The sequence below is a fragment of the Mastigoproctus giganteus genome, chromosome 10, assembly GCF_048544385.1.
Source record: "Mastigoproctus giganteus isolate SK-2022 chromosome 10, ASM4854438v1, whole genome shotgun sequence".
Lineage (NCBI taxonomy): Eukaryota > Metazoa > Arthropoda > Arachnida > Uropygi > Thelyphonidae > Mastigoproctus > Mastigoproctus giganteus.
This window is the reverse complement of record NC_143584.1, coordinates 229,454,479-229,475,725: the sequence shown is the minus strand read 5'-3', so window position 1 is coordinate 229,475,725 and position 21,247 is coordinate 229,454,479. Positions and strand designations below refer to the sequence as shown.

Sequence of the window (21,247 nt, the reverse complement as noted above, 5' to 3'; positions counted from 1 at the left end):
TATTTATTTATTTTTTATTTATTTTATTATTATTTTTATTATCATCGGTTTTTTTTTTTATTTATTTGTTATTATTATTTTTTTTTTTTTATATTTTATTATTATTTTTTTATTTACTTTTTTTATTTTATTTTATTTTTATTTTTTTTGTTTATTATTATTATTATTTTTTTTTTTTTTATTTTATTATTTTTTTTTTATTTTTTTATTATTATTTTTATTATTATTATTATTATTATTTTTTTAATTGGTCTCCGTTCAGGAAGCTCAGGCGACCCTGACGGAGACCTGCCAGAGAATAATGGGCAGCCTGGCTACCTCCTAGTGGTGTGTGCGGGCAACGTGGGGTTCCACCAGGGGCCCTGCGGCCAAATGCCAGTACACACAACAGAACCCAACACAATACTACACATTCAACACACTACACTTTTTCTGGCATTTACAGTGTTCTGTATTTCTTCACAGTGTACATATGGCGCAGATGTGGGAAACCACAGGTGGCACCCGACCCTAACACTATGCACACTATGCACACTATGTGGTCACCATCATTGTTCCTCCGCAACATGTAGACAACGCCTTGGTTCTAAATCCTCGAAATCAAGAAGAAAGTTATTTTAGTTATTTATTTTTCACTGTTCGAATCGTTCAATTAGTCGATTTCGAAGGGATGGCAGGTGCACGGTTTTTTACCTCTCGGAAACACCGGGCGTTTTTTTCGCCTGATTTACAGAAACAAAACAATGATCCCTTATAGCAACAGAAACATGTTTATGAAGAACAGGGTCCTTCCTCATTCTACTGCACATTAATCACAGAAATGTATAACGCATTATGTCCAATGCTAGTAAAACTAATTAATCACAAAAGCGATGTTAAAATCCTTTAAATGGTAATTAATAAATTATACCGTAATAAAGAAGCCTAAATTTAATTCGTTGATGACATGCAGGAAACTGAAGACCAAGTCTGGTTCCCCACTTTTTGATAATTTATTGAAAATAGGTTACGGGAACGGAAATGTTTAAGTGGTACGCTGATATTTAGATGTGTGCCTTGTTTGGTCCATAGCCGAGAGTTTGTTATTAAATTAATTTATAGAAATATATCTTGATTTGATCAGAAGTTATCGATTATATGAGGGATTTTTCTATGAAAAATCTTTCAGGAACACACCCCTGAAATGAATATTTAGGAAAAAGTCCAGATTGGGGACTATGTAATTCGAAATGGGTAAAACAAGGGGATATGTAAATACAACCCAGAACTCCTTATGGTGGGATACCAGAAATTCGTTGATTATTTATGAATTCTAGAAACAAACGAGATTTTATTTTTTATTTTAATTAATAAGAAGATAGAGAAAAGGTAACCATTAAGAGTGTATGTGAGAGCGGGCAATGAACAGAGTTGATAACAATAATATGAAATCCAAGAGGAAGATAAACGTTGATACAAAAGAGGTACAAAATTAAGTTACCGGTAAAACAAATAATAAATAAATTAATTAGAGAATATAAAATCTCATCTAATTACAATAATTTGATGCTAGCTAGTCACTTTGCAGTTCAAAAGAAGAGGAAAACTTGTGGATGGAGTTCATCAGTACTGAACTTCATAAAGTCCGTGGTGGCAGAGTCAAGGCGAAAGATTCCTGACTTGTCTACAAGGAGCATTGAAGTTGATTTTACTAAGGATATCAGATGCTTCATAAGTTCCAGTGATTACTTTGGCTAGAAGGGTGATGGCAGCAATAACTCTTCTAGTGCTCAGAGGCCTCAGATGAAAGTAATCACACAGAGATTCATAGTACACTGTGTAATAAAATAGAGGATTACGGATGATAATAGTTATCTAAATATAATCTCATTATTAACTTGAAAATGAATCATCGTAGTGGTCACAGCCTTTTCTGTGACCCAATCGATGCCGTAAGAACATTCCGAACACAGGTATTCCACCCTCCGCAACTTGATGATGTCCCTGAGTGATACACCTCATATTATAGTGGTTCCATCGCCTCACACAGTTACCTAGATTGGCGAGGTAACGAACGATGCCATACTTGTCGCGTTCCAATGAGTCTATTTGGAAGTCGATTATATCATGTTTTTCCCCCATTTCGATATCAAGTTCGAGGAATTCAGTCAGAGAACCAACCGATATGGTCACAATAAATGTCGCTTTATATTCGGTACAACGGTTACAGTCTGGTTCGTATTTTAGGCACGAAAGTTGACAATCTCTGGCTGTAACCGAGTATAAACGACATTTATTACGTGACTTTATCGGATGATTCTCTGTTTCCAATTTACTCAATTTCCCTTTGCTGTGCAAATACAATAGGGTTTCTAATATTTTGGAGGGGATGTATCTTAATCGCCCTTTGTTTTTAAAGTACATATGCTGTACGTACACTACGATTTACAGATGGCTGAGCGAAATTTCTCGAAACTTAAGTGGGTCATTATTAAAAAAGGCTTCGGAAACGCCGATATAGAGAAAAGACTAATCTTCTCCCTCCCCCTTTTGCGCTCATATTCTTTGGTTAAGCAATCGGCGATTGCTGCCATTTCCCGGTGAACTTATTACCAAAGGAGCGGCCGACTTTGCTGGTAAACTCATCTGTTAATTAAGCCCGACCGTAGCGACCGTTAACTATTCATGAGTTTGGTCGATGCCCCTTCACGCTGATTCGCTGCGTTTGTGTCCTCCCGGATTTGGCACTAAACATTAGCAAGAGCTGCGAAACTCCTCGGATAGGAATGAATTAAGAGAAGCATCTCGTGTTTGTCGATAGTTCAAAAGAATTAGAAGCCGGATCACTAGGGACACAAGAGTTAGAGTCATTATATTGAGTTCGAAATAACAGATGACTGTTTATTAGAAAAACCTTCGACCCTAAAGGCAAGTAACGCTCCTCATACCCAGTAATTTTCAGGGAGGCGTCCAGAGAGTGTATTGAACCATTGAGGATAATTATGAGGGCATCTTTGGACTCCAGAGAGATTCCTTTAGAGTGCAGAAGTGCCTGCGCATCACCAATACATAAAAGCGGCATTAAGAATAAAGTTGGTAACTACAAACCCATTAGTCTGACTTCAGCGAAAATCATGGCTTAAGAGCAATCCAGGGATGGCAGAAATGGCATTCTGAAAGACACAAAACATGGTTTTGTTAAGGAAAAATTATGTTTAACTAAGGGCCTGACGTAGCCCAGTGGTCAGGAGCGAGAGTGCATAGCACGCGTTCCTTGAGTGGAGCGGGGGTCAAGCCCGTGACTACTAAATACGATAAATATTTGTATTGACGATTTATTGTAAACTCTACTGACTTGGTTGTCGTGCCGGAGTATAAACAGAAAATTTTATTTTTTAACTTGGTGAGCTATTTTGACACACTCATGATCTTGATACAGTGAACAGTTTCTACATGATTTATTTGGATTTTAGCGAGACATTTGAATCAATCTGTCTTCAGAGGTCATTGTATAAGTTGGAACATGTTGAGATTACTGGAAAGATTCTAAGATGGGTTGCAGAGTGGCTGCAGAGCAGAAGGCAGAGAGTTGTGATTAATAGATATTCTTCAGAGTGGTATTACGACAGAAGTAGGTCCCCCAAGGATCGATTCTTGGATCACTGTTTTTTCTGATTTTCTCAAACGACATTGGCGAAGGGACAAAGGGCGTTATGAAGTCCCAATACATTGTTGGCGTACTACGAGAACAAGTTTACAAATTTAGGAGACTACCGTGTTTTAAGTTCTGGTAATGGAGTAATAAAATATGGAATTCGGGCCATAATCAGGACATAAACTTAATGCGAGAAACAAATAATTCTAATATAATCCCATCCTTCCACACAACCTCACAGCCTGATATCGGTTGAATTCCGAACTTTACCACTCGTGATAAGTTTCAGCATCACTCTTTTGTAGCTTTATCTGTGTGTAATGTTTTATTTCAAGCGTGCTTTCTATTTTAATATTCCTAATTTTGAGCGCATTAGTAAACTGAATGAAACAAATAGCGTTGAGCAGAGCATCATCAATCCTCTTTGTTATTTGAGACTATTCTGCAGATTTAACTCATATTTCGTACTTCAAACACAATTTTTTTTTTTTTTTTTTTTTTATATTCTGCCCACTAAAAATTTATTAGCTCAATTTATGTTCGAAACTTCGGCTTCAGTCGTAAAACGTTAACTGCAGGAACGGAAATAAATGATGGAAAAAGTTCTCTCATAAAATGCTGTCAGAATTATCCAGAGTTTTGATCGATATAATCGACATAAGTAATTGTCTAAAACTGGCAACAGAATTACAGAATTCTTGTGGGCAGCACCGTGGATAATGTCATTGATCTACACACCCGACATGCATCTCGCACCATGGGTAAAAATACAAAGTTCGATTTGCGTCGTAGGTCCAAGTTGAGAAATACTTCCGTTTGGGAGGCATTGAAAGACTGGTGCATGATCTTTTCCTCATGGAAACAGGTTTTTCATCCCTCAAACAAAGCGGGTAAACGATTATGAAATCGTGTAACTTTCTGTCTAAAGACACGTAATGCTCCTGCAGTTGATAGCCTAGACCCAGTAATTTTGAAGGAGGTGGCCAGAGAGTGTATCGTACCATTGAGGTTAATTATGAGGGCATATATGGATTCGGGGGAGATTCTTTTGGATTGGAGAAGCTCCAATACATGAAGGTGGTTTTAAGAGTGAAGCAGGTAACTACAGACGGTTGTTTGACTTCAGTGGTAGGGAAAATCTTAGCGGCATAGAACGCCATCCAGGGACATTTAGATGGATACGGCATTCTAACTTAGTAGGCTATTTTTACACAGTTACTCATGAGCTGAATTTAGGAAACAATTTCGACATAGTTTATTTGGATTTTAGCGAAGCATTTGATTCTGTCCCTCATGAGAGGTTACTGTATAAGCTTGAACAGGTTGGGATTACTGGTAAAGTTCTAAGACGGATTTCTGGGTGGATGCAGGGCAGAAGGCAGGGGATTGTGATTCAGAAACAACAGGGGTCCAACCTAACGCGTCCGCGCAGGTAACGCAGTGGTTGTTAATGTCACTGTCCACTCCTACACCGAGTGGAAAGGGCCTGATTCGAATCCCGTCAATGACTCAGAAACTTTCACGGGCTATTTTTCACTTCGAGGCTGTTAATCGGTCTCAGGCGTGGACAGTAAGATTCCACCCCTTCCCCGGAAACACGAGGGGTTTTTTTTCAGGACGAGGAAAGACTCCGATTGTGTGGGCTAGAGAGCATGGAAACCAGGAATTTAAAGGAGATCTGATTGAGGTTTATGACTGGAGAGAGAGAGAGAGAGAGAGAGAGAGAGAGAGAGAGAGAGAGAGAGAGAGAGAGAGAGAGAGAGAGAGATTAGTAAAATGAATGAAGGTGGAATTCTCACCGTTATAAAGAATTCCAAAAGTAGGGATCATAAATTCAAATTACAGGATTGAGGTTTAGATTAAATTGTAGGAAGTTTTCTTTTAGCCAGTGAGTCATTGATAGCTGGAACAAGTTGCCCTCGCAAATAGTTGAGGCCGACAGTTTGAAGAAATTCAGAGTCAACTGGATAGGTACGTACCCATGTGAGGAGCGAAATGTATAATCTGTTATCTTCTTTTTTTTTTTTTTTTTTTTTTTTAAGCCGATGCAGCAAAAGCCTGTGGCTTCCTTGCACTGTAGGCTAATAGCATGGACGCCCGCAGTAAGGGGAAAAGGGAGGGGGGGGGAGAGCACGTGGCCCTAGTTTTTTCAATTTTAATATAATTCGTGTGATATTTTTCTCACAAGAGGGCAAATTCTGTTCTTAGCGCTGCTCAGCTGCTTTCTGGCCCTGCTCAGCCATTTTTATACTTCTTTAGTTGTTTTTCAGTGCCAGTATATTTTTCCCCTCCCCCTGGAAAAATTTCTGAGGGCGCCATTGGCTGGTACTAACACAATACTAATCCCAGCTAAGGAGATACGGATTGCAAAGGTCGGTAGCTAACATCTTCATGGGGGACCTTCAAGTTGTTGAGATAACGTTCCGAAGCAATCAATAAAATGAACGAGGGAGGTATATTTGACGAGTACGAGGAACAACGTTAGAAATGAAAATTTCTCAGTCTCATGAAGTTTAAACTTGGGCAAAATATTTTAGATTAAGCAATCGCAGACTTTTTCGAGGTGACCAAGGCAGATAGTTTGGTTAAGTTTCATATTTAGCGATCGAGAAATTTTGAATGAATTATTATTATTTATTTTATTTTTTCATGCAGGTTTAATTGACTTTGACTAATTAAAAGAACTTTGAACTTAGATAATAATTGCTTGTTTATACTTAAAATTACCATCGTAGTATCTACACTGCATACTTTAATAATTAAGATATATGGGTAAGCACACTGAGTGGACAGAAAACATGGGATACCTACCTAGTAACGGGTAGGTAGGTAGGTAGGTATCCCACCTACCTAGTAACGAGTAGACCTTTCGCCCGGATAAGGGCAGTCACACGGGGAGACATCGAGTTCACTAGTCCACGCGTTCCACAGGTATTTCCATCCATGCTTGCTGCACCGCTGTCCATAATTCCGTCGCACTTCTGGGTGGAGCATCCGAAGCTGGAAGAGATCTTTCCACAACATCCCAAAGATGCTGCACAGGGTTCATGTCCGGTGAATGGGGAGGCCATTCCGTGGTAGTAAAATCTGCACGATGATCTTCAAACCATGTTCTAGTCACCACGGCTCTGTGGTGACTAGAACATGGTTTCAGCAGGTGCATTGTCCTGTTGAAAGAATCCATTGCCCTGTTGGTACACGATGGCCATGAACGGATGCAGATGGTCTGCTAGGATGGACACGTAACCTGGACCGTTCAGAGATATGGGTAGAACTACCAGAGGTCCTAACGTGTGCCAGTTGAACACGCCCCAGACCATTACAGACCGTCCACAGGCCTGAACAGTTCCTTGTTGGCATGACGCGTGCATATCTGGCAGCGGTTTCCGCCAGATACACACCCTCCCATCCGCTCGAAATAACTGGAAACTGGACTCGTCGAACTAGGAGACTCGTTTCGAATCATTCAAGGTCCAGTGCCGTTGTTCTTTTTCCAGTTGAGGAGTAGAGTCCTGTGTCGTGGTGTTAGCAATAAGACTCTGGTGGGTCGGCGACTCCGATAACCTATTGCGGCTAATGATCGCCTGATGGTCTTAGTGGCAGTGGCGCGTTATCCTATAGACAAGAAAGACATCCGCCTTGGGCCCCGATCTGCGCGGTAGCACAGTGGTATCGTCACTGTCTTCCCCACACCGGGTAGAAAAGTCCCGGGTCTGAATCCCGTCGATGATATGAGGAAGATTAATGGGTTTTTTCCACTCCGTGGCTGAGTTAGTCGGTCTCAGCCGTAGATAACAAGGTCTTTTCCCCAGAAACTGTGGTATTTTTCGTTCAGCAAAACAGGCAAAATCGACCAGAGAGCACACGCAATTTACAGACACAAATAAGGGTTTATATAATGAATTACGGGTGACAGTAATATAATAATTTAATTTTTTTAGGACCCGGATAAGAGGGTGGTCCTCCAAAATCACTGTTTCAAAAACTCATTGCTGTTTTTTTACTAACGAACTTTCAGTTCTGGTTTCCTTGTCAGCAAGAATTAATTTCTAGACTTCCTGTGGATATCACGATTAAAATATGTATTAGTAAAACTTTAGATAGTGATGCTTTTATATAATTTCTCTTCTTATGGAAATCATAAATAAATAATAAAATAAGTGCCATCTTTTTTCACGAACTTTCAACCTTGGAAGCCGCAAGATGGTTTTAAGGTGAGAAAGGTTATAATATTGTGTGATATCTTTGTATAATATCCTTGGTTATGTGTTTAATTTCCTCGAATATTTTGTCTTAATGTTGACTTCCAGGATATCATTGAGATTCTGATTAAATGTCAAATAAGTATTGACTGTGTGTTGCAAGTTTCCCACTGTAAAAAAATAACTATGTAAATAATGCTTGTGTTCTTCGGAATCTGTAATTACATCATTAAATTCTGATGGTTTCTAGTTTTTATCTTTGCCAGTGGTCCGGAGAATCCGCTCAAATCTTAGCATTGATTCCACTTACAAGTCTCCCATAAGTGCTTGACAAATACCTTCTCTGGAGCAAGTAATACTTCTTTGAGGACACCCATTACATTGTAGAACTACCTACCACTTCTTATTGATGATTGAAGTGTACTTTCCTTCGATTTTCTTCTGAGGACTTTACTTTCTGAAGTTTGAAGACTTTCGGCTGTGCTCATTCGAAGACCGGAGATACGCATGATAAAAAGAAAAAAAAAAAGTAATAATAAAAATAAAATATATATATCAAATATGTTTTCAAGAGGAAACTTACCTTGGACTTGGATCTGTAGATAGCTTTGTCCTAACTTCAAGACTGGTGGTATGACTTCATCTCCTGGAAGACTGAAGACTTTATTTGTGTTTTTGGAAGCGGTTCTCCTAGAATTAGGACTCTGTACATAAAACTACTCAACTTCTAGTTTCAAGTCTATGGCTTCATCATCTACATTGAAGATTGATGTTTCACTGATGATGTTCTTCCTCTCTCACCACTCTCTCTTTCTGTTTACTTGCTCTCTCTTCTGTTTTTTCTAATTCCGATGGATCCATCTTTTGATCTCTCGCTTCACTATTCTTTCCCAACCTTTTACCAATTCCCATACTTTTCCAACCTAAATACTTTTTCTATTCTTCTTCTTCTTCTATTGCATCTGCTTGGGACTTGTCCTAGGTAGATGCAACGAGATGATAATAAATCCTGGCCGCCTCCACGTGGCGGGGATGGGGTGGGACGCGATGACCAGGTGTTGCTGTTTCCCACCTGCTAAGAGCCAGTGCCAGCCGACAACACAACAACAAAACATATGATTACACTTACACACTCACACACACACACACTACATAAAAATAGCCGGCTTTGGCTCAAGCTTCTTCACAAGAAGTCAATGACCGTGAAGATTAATTTAAAAATTACGTTTTTTTTTCAAAAATGGTTTTACCGATTTTGATGAAATTTTATATCTAGTTCTTATGTCATATAGTTTGTTTGTTTTGTTGTCACAATAAAATGAAATTGAAAATGTTCTTTATTAGTTTTTTTCTTTAGATGGGGCCCCCAAATTACATTTTTCCTTGGGGCCCATGAAGGTAACGCGCCACTGCTTGGTGGACACGTTTCTGACACCTCCCTCGTTGGAGCAGCGGTGATTTGTGCCACTGTCGCTCTCCGGTTGGCTGAAACTATGCGAGACAGATGTCGACGGCCAACGGGGACAGTGCAACTTCTGTATCACCTCCGCGATAGAGTGACCCATGTGTGGGGCACCCACTATCATTCCTCTTTAAAGTCGGTTAACTCACGACGTTTTTCCACGCTGACATCGAATTACCGTGTACGTGAATGCAGTGCATCTGCCAAGCGATGGGTTCGTCCACTAGCGAGAGGGGTAACAGCGTCGGGTCACCCAGAAACCAGGTGTCCACGAATTCTGTCCTTTCAGTAGAAGCTTTTATTTGGTGGCCGCTTTTTTGCACGTTTACTCACACCATATTGTTCAAAAAGTTAAAAAGACACGCCGTTCTAATATTTTAAAAATTTAAAAGTAATATTTTAAAAGTGTACAGCATTAGAGTACAAAATACATGTGATAAAAGCAACTTTGTTAAAATGAAATTAATGTAAAAATTGAACCTTTCATTTCAGAATAAAATAATATTCCGCTTTTTATTCTTGAACTGCTCCATTCTTGTTCAAAGAGATCGAAGTGTGTTGGGACTCGATAGTAAGAGCGGCACAGCCCTAGCCTATTTACTTCGGTGAGTACTTTAATAATTTCTCCCTCTCTCCAAATAAACCCCTCTTCGTTGTCTGCATTTTCCCAAAGAACGAGCTTCAGAGCAACGGCGAATGAATTGCAAACACAAAATAATTGGCGAGAGACCTTACGATGTCTAAACTTGCTGCGCATGCGCAAAACAACTTTACGAGCGTGTGTATAGAGTGGTCGAGCGCGTGTACGGGCCATATGGCGTGGCTGCGGCATTCACAAATTTATTGAGCGCGTTTGTTCGTTATTTAGTCGGTTTTTCGAAGGACGTCGGGCCTCGAAGCGAGTGCGGCCCCCGCTCACTAATAATTCGACTTTTCCGCCCGTTCCCGATAGCAAAAAGTGGACTTAACGGAATGCACGGCGTCTTCGAAGGTCGATGAAACGCAGGTAGGTGCCATAAAAGAAAGCGGGCACAACCCTTGCGGGATTACAATTTATTGCGGCAACCGATATTTGTGCGGGTCAAATAAAACGCTGCTCAGAAAATCGTTTGCAATTCAGTAACCAAATGGGTGATTCCCAATTCGATTCTGCTCTCTTATTCCAACAGATTTTTTGGGCTTAATTTTCACGCTTTCTTTAATGATGCAGGAGTGAGTGATGGATGAGGTTCACTTTGGCCAGCACTGCGCAGCTTTACCAGCCAACTTAAATAAATAGAAAGGTAAGGCGATATCTGCTCCGTCTTACACTTTAACTGGGCGCATGCCTGTTGTGTATATTTGAAATAAATATTTACAAAGGATTTTAAAAGTATATTTTAAAAATGCATTTTCGAATGCTTCTAATAGTTTGACCTTATGCGAGGCAAGCTATTGGAACGCGATTTATGATTGGTGTACCTGCGCAAGTACGTGTACCATCTGCTCTCTTCGTCCAACTAAGCCTTTCCGCTTCCAAGTCCTTATATTGCAGTATTCGAGGGTGAAGGAGGAGGCTGGGGTTCCTTTCGATTCTTTCCTTTAAGGAATTTTAATTGTCGAATTTTAATTACGTACGAATGTATTTATGAATTTCCAAATATACCTTAATTAATTTTTATACGCTACCCTCCAAGGTGCATTGGAACGCCCCACCGTGGAAAATGATTAATTCTACTCTTCCATCGCTCTCGCCCTCCATTCACTTTTTATTATAAAAGAAAAAAAAAAAGCTTTTTATACTGAATTGAAAACGGTCGTCTTTTAATTATGATTTAATTAAAACCAGTAACAATAATAAAGAAAGTGTTTATGGCACTTTTATAGAATTTAAAGGTCACTAATCCCTCAACTTGAAACCGAGACGGTCTCGTGGCTCAATTAGTCGGTCTCAGGCGTAGATAGCAAGAGCCCCCCCCCCCCCGGGAAAACTGGGGTTTTTCTTCCAGCAAAGCAGGAAAATCGACCAGAGGGAACACACGATTTACAGACCCAATATGCATGGGTAGTTGAAAGTAATTTTCCAGGTGACCCTAATATAATAATTTAGTTAAAGAATAAAAAAAAAAATGAACTGATTCGGGAGGCGATGGACAGAACCGGAATTAGCGTAAGACCAACAAATATTCAGAACACATTCATAAAGACATCGCTTTGAACATTATTTACAATATATTGGGCATTATTATGCTGCCCTTATTAATGTGCACTTTGCCTGGCCAAGGTCAGGCTCTTAAGGATCTCTCTCTTCGGTGGGTACCTCCGATCCTTCAATTTAGTACACGTCGATAACCTCTCGTATATTCTCTACTTTCCCATACAAATATAATCATCTTATATTTTTTTCTCATCCCTTCTTCCACTCGCATATGACCTCCCCTTTTTTAACCAACCTCTTGGAAGCGTTTCACAACCTCAACATTACATAATTACATTATTTTCTCCCTCTCTCTCTCTCTCTTCATACACACGAACATCAAATTGGGCACATAACCTTCTCTGGCCCTCAGATCTCTGTGGGTTATGAACAAACTGGTTGCTCCACTCAGACCACTAACTGTTTGTTAATGACAATAACATCTAATGCATTACTGCACATGTGCTTTTACATTTGCTAGGTAACCCTTTTTTTTTAAAATAAAGTATTGAGCTCGACCTATCAGTCCTATTCATTGCCTTTCAGTTAACATAATGAAAATTCCAGGACTTACTTTCTCTGCCTTTCTTTCTTCCCACTGCCTCATTAGGGTTCCTGGCTCCTGATTATGTCGTCCGTCTTCCTTGGTCTGGCTTACTGGTCCACTAGGTGTACATCTCTGGACTGCGTTCTTTGCTGGTTCTCTCCACAATACAAAGGTTCTTCTGGGACACTGCTCTGGCTATTCATTTAGACTTTCTAGCGGCTATATTCACTTCTCACAACATTTTATTAACCTTTCCCATCATTTTCTTTTATTAATTACCCACTGAACTGCGCCGGCCCTGTTCTCACTCCCATTTCCAAAAACCCCCAAAAATCTGTCTCTCTCCTCTCCGTGTTTCTCCTTTTTGATCATCCCTCTGCCTCCTTTCCTTGAACAATCACCCTTAATTTCTCTTTCTTCATCTTTATTCTTATTCGCCCTTTGTCTTGGGAACTTTCTTCTGTATGGACAAGCCATCCTTCCGCAGAAATACCCGTTTTGTTTTCGTAGCTGCCGCCAACTTTACCCTTTTAATCCCTTAATCTTTTTTTTCTACACCCTAGGTCCGAGTTCACAACTAACCCGCGCTCTACCCCAAACAAACAACTGTGGAACCATGGGCAATTTGCCTAACCCGTCTGTTAAAAATATAATAAATTTCAAAGCACAAAAATTTATTATTTTTTTAGACTCGTAAGATAGGGATCTTACATTTGTACGGATAGAGAAACATTTATCGAATCGAAGCTTCGATTAGAAAAAAAAATGTTTTTTTTTACGATCAATCTCGCTACTGCGCTCCAAATATATTACTTTGTATGTCGATGTGTCTTTAGAGATTTAGTTTCCCACAAATGGATCGATTGCCTTCCCCTGCAAATGGGTGTGGGTTTTCTGTTGTTGACAAAATTCCAAAACGTTTGATGAATGACGCGAGTGCATTTAGAAGTTTATTTCCTGCCGAGCGGAAAAAGTTTCTCAATCAATCGTGCTTTCTGATCTGACAAATTTTGGTCCAGTGTTTTCCTTTTTACTAATGAAACGTTTATTTAGAAAACCAGTGGCAGATCTCGGAGGGGCAGTTCGTCCCCCCCCCCTCAGAACCTAAGTAAATTGGAGCATCGGCTTTAATGCGCGTGTGAAAAAGAGCGATAATTTTAAAAATGAAATTACTGGCGTAATGAATAATTGCTGATTAACCGCAGTGCCATCAGGCATCGTTAACTCCCAGTGGCGCACTTCCGCAACGATTGTCTTTTTGTACAATAAATAAATAACGGGTCCGGAAGAATTTGGTGCAATTACTCTAATCGTTATCTCTGTCCCACTCCACCCATTGGTGCGCGCGCATTCTCTGTCTGCAGCACGCGAAATCGAGCCGCGCGGACGTCGCGTGCATTGTTCTAAGGCGTTTTGGCACAGGTGTCGCCGCGTTTGACGTTTGCGAGAGGCGTTCTCGCTTGCAGACGATAAAAGGAAAGCAAACGTGGTCGTGTTGACATTCGCTTCGTATCGCATTATCGGCTCGAATTAGCTCTCGTAAACGCTGTTGACACACAAACGACTGCCGTAACCGAAGGATGTTCGGAGCAGACGCTGATGTTATCGGTGCCGCAAAGAGTAATTGGGCGACGTCAATACAAACAGATTGTACGACGAGAGGAACTCTCTAATTACGATTTGTTTCACGTTCTTCGAGGAGAGGTTGAGGCGGCCCATAAATGTCTTCAAACGTAAGAATAAGGAAGGTTGAGCGTCCTGGAGAGATAATTTAATGCGCGTCTCTGGCAGGCAGATTAACCGGCTGTCTCACTGTAGTCTGCCCTACCAAAAGAATTAAACGCCATCTTGTTTGGAAAAGCGCGGTTTAATGAACAAATGGCCCCACATCTGGCACGCACCCTCCCCAGTGTGAAATAGAACGGCCGTACAAATCTAACCTCGGCTGCCCAAAACATGAAAATCGCTCGATATCGTTTCTTGAGTACCGACAGCGGGGAATGGCGAGCCACTGGCTCACGTGCCACGAGCGGAATGCGAAGGAAAATACACGGGCACGCGGCCACTTATAAATTGTTCGTATTATAAAAAAAAATAAATATATATTTTTTTATAAAGAAGACAAAATTGTTTTAGTCTATTGGTCATATCGGCCGTTTGCGCGGGTTGCACTGGAATCGTCACTGTCCTTGCCACACCGGGAGGAAAAGGCCCGGTTCGAATCCCTTCGATGACGAGAGGAATTTTTTCACCCCGTGGCCAAGTTAGTCGGTTCCAGGCGTAGATAGCAAAAAGGTTTTTCCTCCCCAGAAACTAGGGGTTTTTCATCCAGCAAAACAGGCAAATCGACCAGAGAATACAAGCAATTTACACACATATTATTATTTATTATTATCATCTGTTTATTAACCTTAGGTTCACCCCCTGAATAGCCAGTGGGCTAGGAGGGTGTACAAATATATATATATACATATATATATTATTTATTATTATTTTTTTTTTTAAATACAGCGTACAATTTTATACAAATTTTCGATATTTAAAATAATGAGGTTGTTTAGAAAATTCTATTCACTTAATAGCGGTAACTTTAATATAAAATTGATATTAAATTAATATTGTAATTACAAATACAGGTTGTGCTATATTTCATTTCTTCTCCCATTACAATTTGCTTTGCTGTTAAAATATATTTTTGTATTAAATTATTTACATTTCTCATTTAAATTTTGTAGTAATTCTGGTGATTTGGTCCAGATTTCATCCACAATTTGGCTTCTGTACCTTCTGTTTTCTCCAAACTTACTTGGATCTATGGAGAAGGTGTTGAATCATATTACATGAGAACATTCCTTTCAGGGAGTCCAGATAGTGAGCTTCATTGTAAGTGGACGTTGCCCGCTCTGGTGGTTTCTATTGAAGTGAGATCACATCCTCTATTGATGGGACACAATCTGACGGGTCAGTAGCTTAGAGAATGATTTTTTGAGAACAGTGAGCTTCCAGGGGGTGATGCCTCGATTTACTAAAAGAATAGATTTGGAGATGGTGAATGGGTTCCCTTCCAGACGGTTCAGCCACCGCAGAATCCAGTATTCCATCGCCAAGAATCTGTTACGCAGAGAGGCAGGTGCTGAGGACCTCATTTCAGATACATATCTGAAAGGTATAGGAGTGAGACACCGATCAATGTATTGACAAAGCAGATTGATGTTGTGGGCCTACGAGCTCCTAGCGGATAGCCCGAATGCAGCATAGGTCCTCTTCTTCTTCTTCTTTGCCTTCAGGAAGTGATCATTGAAATTTAAATCTTCATTCCACGTTAACCGTAGGTCAGTATGCGATGATACTTTTGGAATCGTCTCGCCATTAACTACAACTCGGATGTCATTCCTGAACTTCCTCTTCATAATGGGCTGACTTCGCATTGTTTAGTTGGAGTCCAATCCAGCTATCTGTACATAATCTATCAATTGTTGAATTTGATTGGAGGTTTGGTTATTAATTTCTTGAATCTGTTTGGGATCTTTTGAAATAAGAAAAAAAATTAAAATCATCGGCGAAGGAGCAGAAATTTGGATGGGCAGCATGGAATGGTTCAAGAAGAATTGTAAAGAGGGTGGTCGACATCACCCCATCCTGAGGCACCCCCCTCGTTGCATAAATAGATTTTTGGCGAGATTCATTTTCTATAATTAGCTCTCTCCAGTGTAATAAAGACTCCAAAATGGTGACTATTTGGTTTGGTGCCTTGAAATATTCTTTTAGGATGTATAAGAGTAGGGATTGACACAATATCATAAGCAGATTTAATATAAAAAAAAAAAGGTCGTGGACCTGTGGTGTAGGACTGTGTGGAGCGAGGGTGGTCGGTATATGTAAGGAATTACCAGGTGACTCTTAATATAATATATTTTTTTTTTGGTCATGTCTGCCAGTGAAAATGTGGCCAGAGTTACACAGCAACAAAATTATAACTTTCTGTTTTATGAAAAATAATAAAGACTGCTTGCTAATTTTATTCAGATTTTCTGTCTTTTTTCTTTTAATGGAGAATAATTTTCCCTCCTTCTTAAACCGGTGTTTAACTGAATTAAGACAGAAAATAAATAATGGGGAAGAGAAATAATCGTTGCCTCTGGTTTGCAGCCTGCGAAAACCAATCCTTCCACCGCCTCCAACTGCGTGAAGAAATGTGTGGACTGTTGCTCCTTTATTGTGAGCCGTAGTAGAGTGGTGTTGTTTGATAAGGAAAGCTTGATCGATCACATATTCAAAACACGGTCCGATGCGTTCATTGGATTGTCGCGAGGCCTCGCAAGCCTCGCGCTCCCACAAAAGCAGCGAGTTCGTCGCCTCATAATTCCAGAAACACGTCTGCTCTCTTTGTAAACGAACTCTTCGTACACGTGGAACCGCTGCGAGGGTGAGCGTTATTTGTTGCACAAAGCTGAATAAGGCCATGAGGCGCACTGTATTCTATTTATAAACTGAGCGTGTTTTGTTGTGCTTACTGGATGAAAAACCCAATTTTCGGGTAGTACCCTCGTCAGAGGGTTCTACTCGACTGATGTAAAAAAAAAAAAGAAAAGAAAGGAGCCCATATAACATTTCTCCCGTCTCGATGATTCGAATCCCTCTTACGTTTCTTTCCTGGTCACCTGCAATACCATTGGAGAAACTATTGGAATCCCTATATTGGCCTCCGGGATTAACAATCAGACCATTTAAAATCTACAACAAGAGTACAAACAATGTACAGAATGATAGCTAGCAATCATGGTGCAGATACAACTCTTGTTGTTCTCCTTCCTTTTCAGGCCTCTACTGTTTCTGTCCATGCAGGGACAGCGATAATGGCTATCAGCAATCTCTTCGTATATATTATCACAACTGTAGGAGTCTAGTGAATAAAATTGACAAATTTAGAATCTTGCTTTGCTCTCTCTCTCTCCAGTTTGATGTATATATCTTCACATGGCTGCGATGGATGGATTCTGGATTCGGAAGTGGGCCATACTGTCCTCAGAAGAGACAGGGGATCTAGGGGAAGTGGTGTCGCGATCATTATCTCAAACCAATTTGTAGTAACAATGCACAGACGTTTCCACAATATCGAAGGGATCTTCTCTCAGCTGAATCTTCATAATAACACTGTTCTCATTGCAGCTACCTTCCGCCTTGGTCGATCTTCTCGTTACGGAGAGGCTGTCGTAAGCGCTTTATGAGCTTGAAAGTTTTTTCACCAGTCGGACGAGGTTTACTTGTTTGGAGACTTCAATATTCAACATTTTACATTAGGCATTGAGGAGTCACGCCTTACAACTAGGCTGCTATATGACATCATATCTGAACTGGGCCTCAAGCAGTGTAACAATACTTGTACTAGAGGCAAGGCGTTGCTGGATCTCATTTTTGCATCCAAGCAGTTTCATTTCTGCCATCTTATCACAAGGCTTTAAGCTGTCAAATAAACATATCACAGAAAAGTGAACACACTACTCTTGTTCCAGCCAAGCTGAACTTTAGGAAAGCAGACTGGCAATTATTAGGACGTGAACTTGATAACATTGATTGGTTCTCGTTCCCACAGATTAATGATCTCGACGCAGTCACCGATCACCTTATTAGCACAATCACCTTGCAGATCACCTTCAAGATGTTTTCAACTCTTTTCTTCAAGCTGCTGATTGGGTTCCTTTCAACGGTTAATCTTAGCAAATGCAGTAAATTTCCTGTGCATGTTCGAGGAAATCTATGATTTTAGTAAATCAATATTATATCAAGGATATCCGATTACAAGAGTTACCGATGTTAAAGATCTGGGTGTTGCTTTACCTATGGATGTGGGTTTGATAAGCATATTAGGATATTATGATAAATATATTAGGTTTGATAAACATATTAGGAATATATTACTCCAAGCGAAAAAACAAATTAGCTTCATCAAACGGCAGACATATAGATTCAAAGATCCTCAGTTCTCTTTGCTCTTATTCGCTTCTCCCGTATGGAACCCACACTATTCATATTTGATACAGCAAATAGAATCGCTGGAAATGAAATTCATCCACTGTCTTTTCAGACGTAATCCCATGTTTTACCACAGAATTTTCTATCGGAATCTCTGTTCTTACTTCAAGCTTCAATCTTTGGAAACTCGGCGAATTGTATTGAATCTTAAACAGTTGTATCATATCTTCACTGGTTCTACCTACCTACCTGATCTTCCATGCCACCTTGATCTTCACTCTCCAGCGGTGGTTACTAGACAGAAGACGACATTCCACATCAGTAAATCTAGATTAGAGATATCCAGGAACTCCTTCTTTAAAAAAACATTGGCACTCATGAACAAGTTTGATCTGGATGGTTGTGGACAGGAAAGAGTTTCACAGAATTATTTGGAGTAGGTTGGCTGGTTGACGGATGAATTCAAGGTTTAAGATGTCCTCATCTATTCGTGTGTGTGTGAGATGATGATGCTCCCTGCAGCTATCTGCTCTCTGCAATTTTCCTCATGGCACTGGACTTATGTCATGAATACCTTTTTTTTTATTTTCTTGAATTGAACTTTTCCTGTTTGAATGAACTTTCATTGTGTAAAGTTTGTTATTTATTTTTATGTTTTGTACAATCTTTGTTCTGTTATCTTTTTTCTTTTTTTTGCTCTGTTATACACTTTAACTGGACGCATGCCTGTTGTGTATATTAATTATATGTTAAAATAAAATAAAAACTTCTCCCGTCTCGATGAGAGTCGAATCTCAGCGTTTTCCACACTGTGCACAAGCGATCGTAACCACTGTGCTGCCAGCGCATCAGATCTTGAGTTTGTTGGGGCTTCAGCTCCACCTCGCCTATGAGACCATGTTACAACACACGCGACCATTTTAAAATGTCTTTATTGTGCAGCTGAGCTGCACGAAGACAGAAAGGACTTTTTGATGTATTAAATGTCGTATTCTCTTGTTTCCTTCTGGGGAACCCTTAAAAGTCTTCACAGGACCATGGCAGAGTCATCTCTCCCCACTATCCTCCACTCCTCTTCTTTCAGGCTTCCCGCAGTAGTATCGAATTGTGCGTGAAACCCAGTATCAATGAAGCTTTTTTAATTTTCAGTTTAATTCATTTTTTCTATTAAACTTTACAGGCGTAGTCTCTTGACAACAACGCGTAAATATATGGCAACTACAGTGCATGATTATTAGTGAAAGTGTCTTTAACTTATTAGTGTTTTAATTAGTATTTCTAATTATTTAAAAACTTTTATCTGGGTTCCATATGTAAGTCCGGTATACAGAGATTTTGTCCAGGATTCGTGTATAGATATTTTTTCTAGTTTCCACAATGTAATCCACTGTAGAGTATAAGGTATCAGTAACGAAGAGAAACACGCGCTTTCCATCAAATGTAAACAAACCTACCAAAAGAATACGAACGCCCCTCCCAATGTGAACGAGATGTATCCAACACAGGAACAGGCAATAGCAGATATTCTTGTTTATACTCCAGCACGACCACCAGTTTAGTAGAGTTGACAATAAATCATTGATGCAAATGTTAATCGTATTTAGCAGCCACGAGGCTTGAACCCCGGTCCACTCAAAGAGCGCGTGCTACTGCACTCACGCTCCTGACTACTCGGATACGTCCAACAATTAGTGACTCCCGGTAAGGTGTTAACGTTTCAAAGAAGCTTAATCGTCCATTCCTCTCGTTCAGACTCGGGCTATTTGCCGTACTGCCAAAAACCTTCGATTTCGACTCATGGGATGTCATTTCTGACATCGTGGACAATTCAGTGGTGTTTATACCCCGCTTCTACAGAAATGGATCATCCACTTTCCGGCACGATAATTCTCAACTACACCCGAATCTGATGAAACCAGAAGGATGGATCGTAGAACCACCAATGCGTCCTTCTTTACAAAACGAAATGACCACCGTACTGAAGGTAGATGTACATCTTCTTAAAGCGCTTCGCTTGGATTTTAATATACGATGATGGTTGTACTTGTTTAAAGCCAAGTTTCAAAGGTTTCGTAAGGTTTTGTTTCTGAAGCTTGGAACAAAAATGGATATACACTGTTTTCTTTTAAATTTAGAGGAAAACTGGTTTCCCAAATTACTTCTTTCTCAGCGCAATACGTGGACCGCTACCAAGTGCTCACCATCTTAAGTGCAAAATGTGAAGTATTGTAAATCGTAGTGAACTGTCTCTACCGAAGACTTAACTTAAAAGAATATTTAAATTTTTGGAAATTTTCATTACTGAAGTTTAATTCAATTGTACTTCAATAAGTGAAATTGCGAGTACTCAACCACTTGACCATTTTGCCCAAAGTTATCGAGTGGTCGAGTAGTGGCCATTTTGAACCCAAACTGTGTGTTTCGTTCTCAAGTGACAACATCTATCAATCGTTGTCTCTCTCGGAGCTATAGATAGGTGTTGTCGGCAGTGCCACGATCTATATCGAAGGTTATATGCGCACGCGCACAAATTAAGTCTCGTTACACGCAATTCCACGAAGTCTGCAATGAAGAAAATTGGCGAACATCGGGGTAGACGGATCAGTGGGCAGCGTTCGATGGTTGCTTAGGAGCGAAACACTAAATGCGGTTGTGACTTAATCGGTGATGATTAATTGGAAGTAGCCGAAGTTTCGCGGGAGAATCTGCTTTCGATCGTAATCGATATATCAGAAAGTACTTCGTTTTCTTGGAGCGATAGAACGAAGAAATTAAGAACGGTTAAAAGTATTTAACCACGCGCACTTCAATAAAAACTCCACTTTCCGGTACAGTTGTTTTTTTTGCGAATTAATGGAGCGTGTGTTATGCATATTAATGAACCGAACAAAACCAGATCGATAAGTACGAATCAATTGGGCGATGTACGCACATTTCAGGTGCGTTCCAGTTTTATTTCTTAAATTAATTTTGATTTTTTAAAATTTTTTTGGCCGTCATTGATAGAAGGAAAAAGAAAATAACTAATTAACTTACTGAACACGTAATTAATAGAAGAGAAAAGAAAATAACTAACTTACTGAGTGTTAATTACTAATTAACACTCAGTAAGTTACTGAGTGAACTAATACACTGAGTGGACAGAAATCATGGGATAACTATCTAGTAACGGGGAGGCACCTGTCGCCCGGATAAGGGCAGTCACACGGCGAACTATTGAGTCCACTAGTTCACGAAGGTTGGTTGGTTGTTG

The 21,247-nt window shown here is 39.9% G+C and overlaps 1 protein-coding gene across 3 annotated transcripts in view; it reads left to right on the top strand.

The window, feature by feature from the left end:
• LOC150080017 (sodium/potassium-transporting ATPase subunit beta-like) overlaps positions 1–21,247 on the top strand; it is a 53,601-nt gene that overhangs the window by 19,891 nt on the left and 12,463 nt on the right. The window contains exon 1 of one of the 3 annotated variants that reach the window (XM_090383362.1): positions 10,205–10,304. The exons of the other annotated variants lie outside the window; for them this stretch is intronic. The gene's annotated coding sequence lies outside the window, so the exon portion shown is untranslated. Of the gene's footprint in view, positions 1–10,204; positions 10,305–21,247 lie in introns of those variants that run through there. 3 annotated transcript variants of the gene reach the window in all.